We start from the raw sequence: 12,453 nt of genomic DNA, 5'->3' as shown, positions 1-12,453 counted from the left end.
AGGCAATAGATGCTTGGGAACACTACAATCTGCAAGTTCCTCTCAAAGCCATATATCTTTCTAAGTTGGAAGTACAGTAGCATTCCAACAATGTCACTTGGTCAAAACTCCCTCACAGCACAGTAGGTAACCCAACAGTTGAAGAAGGTAGCTCAATACCACCTTCTCCAGGATAACTACTGATGCACAATAAGTATTGACCCAGCCAATGACACCCTTATGCCAATAAGAAATGGAAAAACATGAATTTCCTGTGACATTTTGACATAACAATGGAGTAACACCAATTTATTCTGTCTTCTAGAATCATGGATAGACATGAAATTCCATTTTGGGATGTTCTTCTCCCTCATAGATAAGTTCCTGCCTTTGGACCGGTGATGGATTAGCATGAATTTTGAACGGTTTTAGGCAACGAGATTTTTAGTCACTGAGAATTTGTTTTTTGATTACTTTTTTCTATTCTTCTTGCATTTTATGCAAAATGCAATTTTATTTGGCTTTGCCACTGGCTGCCCAAGACCTACCTCTGAGTATCCAGCAGTTACTCACATGAGGAAAAAAACATTACCGCACTTTGCACAGAAGAAAAGCAAATCCAAATCAGAAAGTGTATGTGTTGCCACCTTAAGTTGTGGGTTCTTTAAGAGCTGAAGTGGTCTAATATGTGTGAGGGTAACTATTTTCTGGTCTAACAAGAGTCTGGTTGAGTAAACCGGCAGTAATTTCCTACTTTAATCTCTCACTAGATCCTCACGACATCATCACAATGAGCAGTAATTATCACACAATCCTAACCCGCAGACCTCCATACAACAGAAAGGATACAGAAAATAGAGTGCAAACAATATGAAAGTGAAATGTCTCAAAAGCTTTTGAAAGTAAAGAAAGTAATTAGATGGAGGAAATCAGGGTAAGTATTCCAATAGGAAGGTCTGTTACAACAGAAATAACAGCTTCAAGTGGTGGAGTGGTTGAAGAGGGGTTGAGGTAAGCCAGCAGAGTAGACTTAATGACAGTTTGTTGGAATGTGCGGCCTTTCCCAGAAATACCCAAAATGCTAACAATTTACATTAATAAAGGATTATCCAGGGTAATTCTTAAAAGTGAAATTGCATTTTAATTCAAAAGTTGCTGTGTTCCCTAAATTTCACATTATTTTCTTCTGACTTTTCAAAGGTCCCACTTCAGGTGAAATAGAAACTCAATTTGCAGTAAAGATTGAATTTACAGCTTGTTCAAATGTATTTCCAGAACATACATAATGGGTAAAGCACCAGTTGTCTGAATACTAATGACACTTTTATCCGAATATTGCATCTTTTTCAAAATGCTATAAGTAAACGAGTGACACAATGGCTTAGTGGTTAGTACTGCTGCCTCACAGCGCAGGGACCTGGGTCCAATTTCAGCCTCAGGCAACTGTCTGTGCAGAGTTTGCACACTCTCCCTGTGTCTGCATGGGTTTCCTCTGGGTTCTCCAGTTTCCTCCTACAACCACAAAGATGTGCAAGTCAGCGGAATTAGCCATGTTTAAATTGCCTGTAGTGTTAGGCGCATTAGTTGGGGTAAAAATAGGGTCAGGGAATGGCCCTGGGTGGGTTACTCTTTGGAGGGTCTGTGTGGAATTGTTGGGCTGAATGGCCTGTTTCCATGCTGTAGGGAATCTAATCTAAATTTAATGGAACTTTAGATGCTGCTCTTCCAAAAACAGATTTTTGTTAATAGCAGTATTCTATCTTATTTACATATAACCTTTTTGACTTTAAGCATCACCAACCCGTGTCAGTTCCTTAACAGCCGGAGAATCGACGTTTTGGGCATGAGCCCTTCTTCAGGAATCTGAAGGGCTCCTGCCCGAAACATCGATTCTCCTGCTCCTTGGATGCTGCCTGACCTGCTGCACTTTTCCAGCAACACATTTTCAGCTCTGATCGCCAGCATTTGCAGTCCTCACTTTCTCCCACTTCCTTAACAGTCAAAATCCTATTTTTGCCTTATCACCTCAAGGACAATTTCTCACTGCCTCTGCCAAAGGGAGTCATATAGAATGTCATGGTTCATATCCTCACATGTAGCAATCTCCAAATCATCGTCATTCCTGTACTTGCCTCAGCATATTGAATCATTTCCACTTTCAATTCTTTATTTGCATGCTCTCCACTGTAGCTCAGTGACGGCAGGCTCTCTCCAGATTGCACTGATCCACTGCCTGCGACTCAGTCTTGCGAGGTCAGCTTTAAACCCCACCCCTTTTTTGTTCTTATTGACTCATCAGCTCTGATTACATGGTCCTTCACAGTAGACAGGTGTATAGGAGTGTCCATGCTTGTTGGCAATAGGAAGTCCATGTTTGTATTATCTAATGACCTGGTGTATGTCTATGGTGCTATCTGAAAAGCAAGGGAACCTTCTCTGGGGCAGGTGGGCAATACTTATCCTTCAGTCAACATCTTGCCTTATGTCTACTGTGTTTGTTTTCAGTGAAACTATGGCTGTACTTCAAATGTACTTACTGGGCTGTAAAACACTTAGGGGTAGCCTAATGAAGAGCCTCAGATCTGTAAAAGGCATATATAAATGTTCTAACTTTCTTTCTCTATTGCTTAGTGACCATCTTTATCCTCTAATCTGTAAACAGATTACAATACTTTCCTATGCATAAAAAGCACAATATGCATAATACCCAAGTTTCTTTTTTAAATTTTGACTGAAAATGACTCTAATTTAGCTATGCTTTCTTCAAGTACATGTTGGCTATAGCTTGCAATAGGGGATGAAAACTATTTAATCTTTGAAATAGTTGTCAAATCATTTCCTGAACTTGAGCTTCACTGATTCTGGAAGATGTTATGAACTCAAATGCAATGTCCTTTATGAATAGCCATCTTAGTTTCCCCAGGCCATGGTGGGAGTTAACTACTAAATTAGAATTTTTTGGAAATGCAGCTTTACAGGAAATTAATATTTTGTGCCAACATAAGAACACAGTAGATAAACATGAAAATAAGCACTGAATATGAAACACACTTCTGTCAAGGAAGCTAATCCAGCCATAGATCATTAAAAAATTACAGCAGGGTACAGAATTAGAAGGAAAAGTTCATCAACATTTCTCCTTGCGTTGAAAGGTGAATTGAATAAAACACCAAGGTATTTACTGAAATTCACAACCTGTATTATACTTGATTTGCTTCTTGACTCACTCTTGGCATGATAACTCAAAGTTCCCAATAACTGAGGAACTGGACTTTTTACACTTTGTTTATTCAGTGGTTGTGCAAAACCAAAGAGCCAGGGACGAGATGGTAAAAAGAAATACATTTTCGTTAGCATTTTCTCATATCTTTCATAAGTGACTCAAAACACTTCAGAGAAAATGATTTTGATCAGTGTTGGCAAACAAAACAGCTATCTTGTACATGACAAAATCAGATGAGCGAGATCAATGAATAGCAAATCTTTTGTTAGTTATAGCAGAATGTTGATCAGGACAGCAATTCTGGTCTCCTTCCTATTGGAAAAATGTTGTGAAACTTGAAAGGGTTCAGAAAAGATTTACATGGATGTTGCCAGGGTTGGAGGATCTGAGCTACAGGGAGAGGCTGAACAGGCTGGGGCTGTTTTCCCTGGAGCGTCGGAGGCTAAGGGGTGTCCTTATAGAGGTTTACAAAATTGAGAGGCATGGATAGGGTAAACAGGCAAAGTCTTTTCCCTGGGGTCGGGGAGTCCAGAACTAGAGGGCATAGGGTTAGGGTGAGAGGGGAAAGATATAAAAGAGACCTAAGGGGCAACTTTTTTCATGCAGAGGGTGGTATGTGTATGGAATGAGCTGCCAGAGGATGTGGTGGAGGCTGGTACAATTTCAACATTTAAGAGGCATTTGGATGGGTATATGAATAGGAAGGGTTTGGAGGGATATGGGCCGGGTGCTGGCAGGTGGGACTAGATTGAGTTGGGATATCTGGTCGGCATGGACGGGTTGGACCGAAGGGTCTGTTTCCATGCTGTACATCTCTATGACGAGAAAAATTCCCTGTTCTTCAATAATCTGACTGGACTATACAATTTCCAATTACAAAGGCACAAGTGGTTAACATTTTATCCAAAAGATAGCATCTCTGATGAATCAACACTTCTTTAGAGTTCCAGACTAGTTTAAGGGCTCAGGTTCCCAAGTGGGATTTGAGCCCACACTTCCTAATTTTATAGCAAAGAGTGCTAGAAGCTGATTAATGATAGATCACAGAGAGTACTTTAACATCTGAAATCAAATCTATCCAATTGATGGAGTAAAAAGTTATAACTATTATCTGATAAGGTTTTAAGTGGTAATAGGTTCAGCCATTCTTTACACACAATGAAAATGTGTGCACCACTGCAGTTAGTCCTAAACTGACAGTTTACAAAAAAACTTAAACGATATCCAAAATAGGAAATGGGAATGTCAACGCTGGTCCAAGAGGACATATCTGCAGTTGGAATTAAAGTAAACTGAGATATTAATTCTTTGTGTACTATGCGACAGTGTTAGTGCATTTATGAATGTACTCTTTGTCTGCTATCACAATTTTAAACAAATTCAGGACAAAAATGTATTTACAACCTCACTGGAAGTAACAGACAATTGAAATTATGATGCTATCTATACTCAGTGATCAAAAATCAGGCAGATTAGATTCAGTCTGACCCTCTGTTCAATCTATTCTTTATCGAATCTGGAAGTATTTGATGCTGAAAATGGATACCAGCCTTAAAAACATTTTCCATTACATATCAGTAACATTACTCATCTTGATTTAGCATAAAATACACACAATGTTACTATTAGTTCTTGGTAAAGAAATACCAGCTGAAAGATAAATTTCATTGGCCAGTGAAGAAACAAATTAACAATCTAAGAATAAATTCCTATTCCTAACATTAAAAGACTCAAGAGAGTCTCAAAAGAGAAAAGGTGTGTGACATATCATTATCTATCATATCCTCAACAATTAAAGAAAAACAAAGTAATAAAGTCCTGCTGCATAAATTGGATCTGAGTGGCCAACTCACAAATTATCTTGAAAAAATAAATTATTAAACTCAACTTATTGTCTCACAGTTTAATTGTCTCACTGCTCCCTCTGCCTGTATAAAACTGAAGTAATCGATTATAATTTTATTACTTTACACTGATGATATATTGTAGAAAGTGCATACATTATTCTGATTTCTGTAACTCCAAGAAATTTAATGAGCTTTAGTCCAGGGTTGTGTTTGTTACTGTGTCATAAAAATTATCAATGGCAATTTCTGATGTACTAATCTATTACAATGCTTTGTATGTTGGATAAAAGCTGAGAACATAGTAACAGCTGAAATATTTTGGCCTTCAACATTTTTTTCAAATCCTATAAATATGTTGTGTATATGTACTGAGCACATGTGAATGGTTCACAAATCGTAAAACTTAAGAGTATGCATCTATGCTGGCAGATTTGCACTTTAAATGAAAGGTGAATTTGTTCACAACTGCTACCATGTGACCACAATAAAGGCAGAGCAGGATAGATTTCTGATAGAAGTCAATATTCTTCAGCATTTCAATTAGGTTATTCATATAAATAGTGCATATCACTCAGACAAATCATGAAAACATGCTTAAAATAAATTTGATTTTCCTAAAAATCAGTATTCACAGCATAGAGAAAGAATAGCAAGTTATCTACCCCTGTAAGAAATACACACCAAAGAGCTGTTCATCAACTATGATCAATGACATACTTATTTCTATCCCAAGGCCCTGCATAACTGTTAATCTCAAGAGGCTCTGAAATTTGAGATTTTTTAACTCCAAGAAACAATTCAAAGTAATATTTATGATTAGAAGTAATTAGGTTTGAATAAATTAGAAGTTTTAACAAAATTTCTGGGATTCAGCTAACATGTTTAAATCTCTTTAACTGGACTTTCATACTTAATGTTACCTGAAACCTCATGATCAGGTCTGATTCAACTAGGCCACAAATGTGAAAGGGCAAGATTATTGATTGTACCATCCGGCAAATATGGAGATCACATGATGAAAACTTTCGAAAGAACTATTATGTCAGAAATCCTTTAGCTATATAAAAATAAAGTTTTAAGTTTTGACTGGTGATGCAATCTGTCATCAGATCACTAATGTAAACTGCTCTGACAAGTGGTTCAGAAATTATTATTTCTGTTTATTTGCAATGAACACATCTAGTATCAGTTATAAAGAAAGATGATCTATGAATGTCAAACATTTGATTAGTCTTTTGAATTTAGTCTTCCAACTCATTTCACTTCAAACAATATCTTTTCAAGAAGCTGCTTGTTGACCTATTAAAATTCGAGATTAGAGTGGTGCTTTTTGGATTTATCTACACTTCAATAGCATCTTACATGTGATAGCTTTCAAAGACCTTCACAAAAGTAATAATGGAGATGAAATGTATTTTACATTGGTATGCTATCTTCTATCGATATTACGTACTGTAAAGTCTTGTCAAAGTCAGAACATTCTTCTGAAGCTAATATTGGACACGTATTCAGTCCAATAATCACGATTCAGGAGCACCCTCTACTGTTGAGAAAGGGGAATAATACTTTGTACCCTCAAAGACTCAATTCAACATTGAATTCACCAGTTTCCAAATCTTCCCTCCCCCATCCCATCTCAGATTGAACCCTCTGACTCAGCTCCGTCCTCTTGACCGGTCTTACCTGTCCATTTTTCTTTCCACCTATCCACTCCACACTTCCCACCAACCGATCACTATCACCTCCCACCTTTCCCACCTCCCCCTATTTATTTCTCAGCCCCATTCCCCTCCTCAGTCCTGACAAAGAGTCATGCCCGAAAAGTTGACTGTCTTGCTCCTCTGATGCTGCCTGACCTGCTGCGCTTTTTCCAATGTCATACTTTATCAACTGTGACATCTCCACCATCTACAGTCCTCACTATCTACTCTCAATGACTTTTAAATTCTCATTTAATAGAAGCTAATGTTCCAAATATACTTCCAGTTCACTATTTAGACACTGAAAACTACACTTTTTGAAAATATTATTCTTAATAAAAACAATTTTACAGCAGGAAGACTGCAAAGTTTAAGCAAAATAGAATCAGAATCCCTAGTGAGGGAACAGGGTATTCACAGCCTATTGAGTCAACACTCAACCTCAGATGAACATTCCACTGGCAGGGCTGTGACATCAGTGATGCAATGACAGATTGTAAACAATCACATCTTAAATTTTAGCTTTTTCTCATTTTTGAAATTCACATTATTTTACAACTAATACAACCTAGCATATAGTAAAGAAGGATTGAATGACTGTATACCTCACTGGGTAACTTGTGACAAAATCAAGGAAATTTGCCACATTCTCTTTTGTGGGATATTACTGAGTATAAGTTACTGAGTACAGTTACTATATGATTCATTTCATATGAGGTGTTTTAATAGGCCGAGTTGATGTTTGTGCAAGTCTTTGCATACAGAACTGCATACAGCTCTGGTTATCACACCAACAGCAGGATGTGGATGCTTTGGAGTGGGTACAGAAAAGGTTTACCAAGATGCTGCCTGGTACGGGCGGAGTTTTAACTATGAAGAAAGGTTGGTTATACTGGGTTTGTTTTCACTTGAACGCAGGAGGTTGAGACGCAATCTTAAAAAAAAGTTTAAAAGATTGTAAATGGCATAGATATAGTGGAAAATATGAGTCTTTTTCTCAGGGTGGAAGGGTCAATTACTGGAGGACACCAGTTCAAGGTGCGAGGGTGGATAGTGGTGAGTGTCTAGAATGCGTTGCCAGATGAGGTGGTGGAAGCAGACATCAGCAGCATCCAAGAAACACCTGGACAAATATTGGAAAGGGAATAGAGATATGGAAGGGCAAAATATGGCAGCAGAGGTTTGGAGGATCTTTGTTCTTTGATGTTAAATTGAAATATAATTTTCGATAGCAGCACTGCTGCGGCACAGCGCCAGGGACCAAATTAAGAAAAGGCCATAAATTTAATTCCTAATTTAAAGCAACTTAATTAACTGTACAAATTCAAAGGAACTGGGTCTTTATATTTTAGAATGAAGTGTAGATTTAGAAGTGATTTGATCTATATAGTGAGAGGACAAAACTACTTTCGGGTAGAACAGTTGTTTCAAACGAATAGTGTAAAGAGGATCAGGGGTCAGTTATAAACTATATAGAGGTAAAATTTGCTTAGATGAGTTCCTCCCCAATTATTTTCCAGTGTGGCCCTATTTTAATACAAACAGCAACAGAACAGTGGACCAATTTTCAGTGTATGATTCTTAAGTTTCCCTGCATTCAACATTCACCAATGTTTTCCCAGAGAATTGTGGGCCTGTGAAATACTTGCCAACTTTCCTAATTAAAAGTTTGTCATCTTCCTCCAAGCAAGAGCAAGACAATTTTTCTGGTTGAGGTGACTTCACAGCATACAAGTCAAGGCCAGGGCCACCTGAATCATTTTAGGGGCTAAGACAAGAATATCAAGCTTTTCTTCCCCCATTTAAGGGGAGCAGTGGCCAATTGATGTTGTTGCTATACTAATAATCAAAACTTTTAGAAAGTCACCCCTCAACTTCTGATGCTCCAGGGATGGTAGAATTTGAATTTAATTTTAAAAATCTAAATAAGTCGAATGACAACCATCAAATCATATCAAACAAAAAAAAAACTCACCTGGTTCACAAAGGCCCTTTAATATAAGGTACATCCCAAACTTCTCTGGGCTGGCCTACACATTACTCCAGACCCACAGAAATGTGGTTGACTCTTACCCCACCCCCTGAAATGGCCTAACAAGCTACTCAGTTGTATCCAAAGGAAACCAGGGATGGGCAATAAATACTGAATCAGTGATGGTCACATCCCATGAGGGAATAAGAAAAAAATAGCTAGTTTCTTTTTCCTGTTTTCACTTTTCAGATGATAATATAGTTCTAGTTGGGCAGGGTATTGTAACACATATATTGTCTTATTTGTAAGACCATTTAATTTGTACTCTAAATTTCAGGTGCTCTGACAATAAGGCAAAGGAATTGTTGATTCAGGGTGAAGAACAGAAGCATGTCCCTTCCCTTCCTCCCCAGAAACTCTCATCATAACAGGCTTTGCAAGGAGCAAAATAAGGTTAAGACAGAGTACAATGATACCTTGATCAGATGAGCCAATGGGCCATGAAGTGGCAGATGGAGTTTAAATTCGAAGTTGCTGTATTTTGGAAAGGCAAATCAGGACTGAACTTATACATTTAATGATAAGGAACAAAGAGACTTTGGGGTTTAGGTTCATAATTCCTTGAAAAGGTAGACAGGATAGCGAAGGTGCCATTTTGTATGCTTGCCTTTATTGGTGAGTGCATTAAGTACAGGACAACCTCAATTATCTGAATGAGACAGGCAATTGGTATTTTGTTTGGATAATTGATCATTCAGTTAATTGATTGATCATAAACAAGCAGTAATTTCTGAGTGCTGGTGTTATTCAACAATGCATGCCACAATACTGTTTTTACAGGACTTGAGATCTTGTTTGGAGGTCATGATGCAGCCATATAGGACATTGGTTTGGCCATTTTTGGAATACTGTGTGCAATTTTGGTCTCCCTCCTATGGGATGTTGTGAAACTTGAAGAGGGTTCAGGAAAGATTTACAAGGATGTTGCCAGGGTTGGAGGGTTTGTGCAAAAGGGAGAGTTTGAATAGGCTGGAGTTATTTTCACTGAAGTGTCAGAAGCTGAGGGTTGACCTTATAGAAGTTGATAAAATCTTGAAGGCATGGATACAGTAAAAAGACAAGGTCTTTTTCCCCAGGGTGAGGGAGTCCAAAACTAGAGGGCACAGGTTTAAACGGAGATGGGAAAGATTTAAAAGGGACCAAAGGGGCAACATTTTCATGCAGAGGGTGCTACACGTATGGAATGAGCTGCCAGAGGTGGTGGTGGAAGCTGATACAATTACAACATTTAAAAGGCATCTGGATGGGTATATGATGAATAGGAATTGATTTGAAGGATATGGGCCAAATGCTGGCAAATGGGACTAGATTTATGTAGGATATTTGGTAGGCATTGACGAGTTGAACCAAAGGGTCTGTTTCCATGTCTCTAGTGTTTACTGAAAGATAGTCAATAATACCTCTATAATATCCTCAGCTAACTCCTTCAGAACCCTGGGATGCAGTCTATACAGTGTGGGTGATTTATCCATCTTCAACTTCCCCAGCACCTTTGCCTTACTGATGGCCACTATATTCACCTCTGCCCTCTGACTCTATTTAAATTCTGGTATGCTACTTGGCTCTTCCACATTGAAGACTGGTGCAAAATATCTATTCAGTCCCTCTGGCAAACACATCAAACACCTTTTTCACTATCCTAAGAAGGGAGGGAGGTAGAAGATGGGAAAATATAGGCCAGTTCTTAAATATTTAAGAGTCTATTATTAAGGATGAGCTTGTGACATACATGTAACTGCATGGTAAAGTAGAGGAGGGCTGAGTCAACACAGCTTCATCAAGGAAAAGGTCATGTCTGACAAATTTATTAAAAATTCTTTGAAGTGGTTATGAGGTCAGACTAAGCACAGCCTGTATGTGTGGATTTGGATTTCCAGAAGGCCTTTGAAAAGGTACCACATGGGAGGCTGTTAAACGAAATAAGAGCCCATGGTGGTATGAGCAAGGTCCTGGCACGGATAAAGGATCGGCTGAGTTGCAGAAGGTAGAAAATAGGGTTAAAAGGGTCTTTTTCAGGATGGCAGCCAGTAACTAGTGGAGTTCCACAGGGTTTGTGTTGGGACCACAACTATTCACGTTCTATATTAACAATCTGGATGGAGGAACTGAGGACATTGTTATCTGCAACCTTAGAAACAAAGATAGGTGGAGAGACGGGTAGTATTGAAGAAGTGGGGAAGCTGCTGAAGGACTTAGACGAAATGAGTAAAGGAATAGCAGTTGGAATACAATTTACAGAAGTGTGAGGTTATGAACTTTGGTAATAAGAATAAAAGTGTAGACTATTTTCTCAATGGGGAAAGGCTTCAGAAATTTGGAGTATAAAAGGGACATGAGAATGCTTGTTCAGGAATCTCTTAAGGTTAATACATAGGTTCAATTAGGAAAGCAAATGAATGTTAGCATTCATTTTGAGACCAAGAATATGCTACTCAGATTATAAGACTCTGATCAGATTGCATTGGGAATATTGAGCAGATTCAGGCCCTGTATCTAAGGATGGATGTGCTGGCGTTAGAGGGGATCCAGAGGAGGGTCACAAGAATGATCCTGGGATTGAAGGGCTTGTCATGTGAGGTGCAGTTGAGGACTCTGGGTCTGTACAAAATAGACTTTAGACAGACAAGCGGGGGATCGGATTGAAACTTACAGAGAACGGAGAGTCCTATATAGAGTGGATGTGGCAATGTTTCCACAAGTTGGAGAGACTTGCATCCAAGGTTACAACCTCAGAATGAAAAGGATGACCTTTTAAAACTGAGGGGAAGAGGAATGTCTTTGGCCAGAGGGTGGATCATCTGTGGAACTCAATGCCACAGAAGCTGTGGAGGCCAAATCATTGAATGTATTAAGACAGGGTTAGACAGTTTCCTGATTATTAATTAGGAGATGGCAAGAGCATGATACTGAGGAATGTATCAGCCATGATCTCATAACAGAGAAGACTCAATGAGCCAAATGGTCTAATTCTGTTTCTATAACTTATGGCTTAGAGTGGACAAGTACAAGAACTTTCAATGCACCTAATGGGTAGATGACGTATTGCTCTCTCCCTGTCCAAGGGCTTCTATCACCTGGACAGCTTGATGACTCAGTAGTTAGCACTGCTGCCTTACAGTGCCAGGGACCTGGGTTTGATTCCATTCTCAGGTGTGTCTGTCTGTGTGGAGTTTGCACATTCTCCCTGTTTCAGGGTGGGATTCCTCCAGGTGATCTAATTTCCTCCACAGTCCAAACACATGCAGGTTAGGTGGATTGGCCATAGAGTCAAAGGATGTGCAAGCGAGGTGGATTAGCCTTGTGAAATGCAGGGTTACAGGGATAGGGTGCCTGGGTGAGATATACTTTGGTGGGTCAGTATGGCCTTGATAGGCCAAATAGCCTGCTTTTATGCTGTAAGGACTCTTTGACTTAAGAATAAAATGCTAATGTTATATTACCTGATACAGCCCAGAGTATAAAAGCAGAGGGCTAGAAGGACCCCTGTGGCACAATAGTATGTCCCAACCTCTGAGCAAGGAGACTCTTGCTCAAGTTCCACCTCCTTCAGAGGTGTGTAATAACATCTCTGAACACAATTAGTATATATCTAAAACCTGAAGGTTGGCATCACCTTCATAGCCACAAGCATGCATGCTCTAGCATCTGCTGCCAATTCCTACTGCAATAGAT

This window comes from Chiloscyllium punctatum, chromosome 7 (genome assembly GCF_047496795.1).
Source record: "Chiloscyllium punctatum isolate Juve2018m chromosome 7, sChiPun1.3, whole genome shotgun sequence".
NCBI lineage: Eukaryota > Metazoa > Chordata > Chondrichthyes > Orectolobiformes > Hemiscylliidae > Chiloscyllium > Chiloscyllium punctatum.
Note: the sequence above shows the minus strand (reverse complement) of the source record.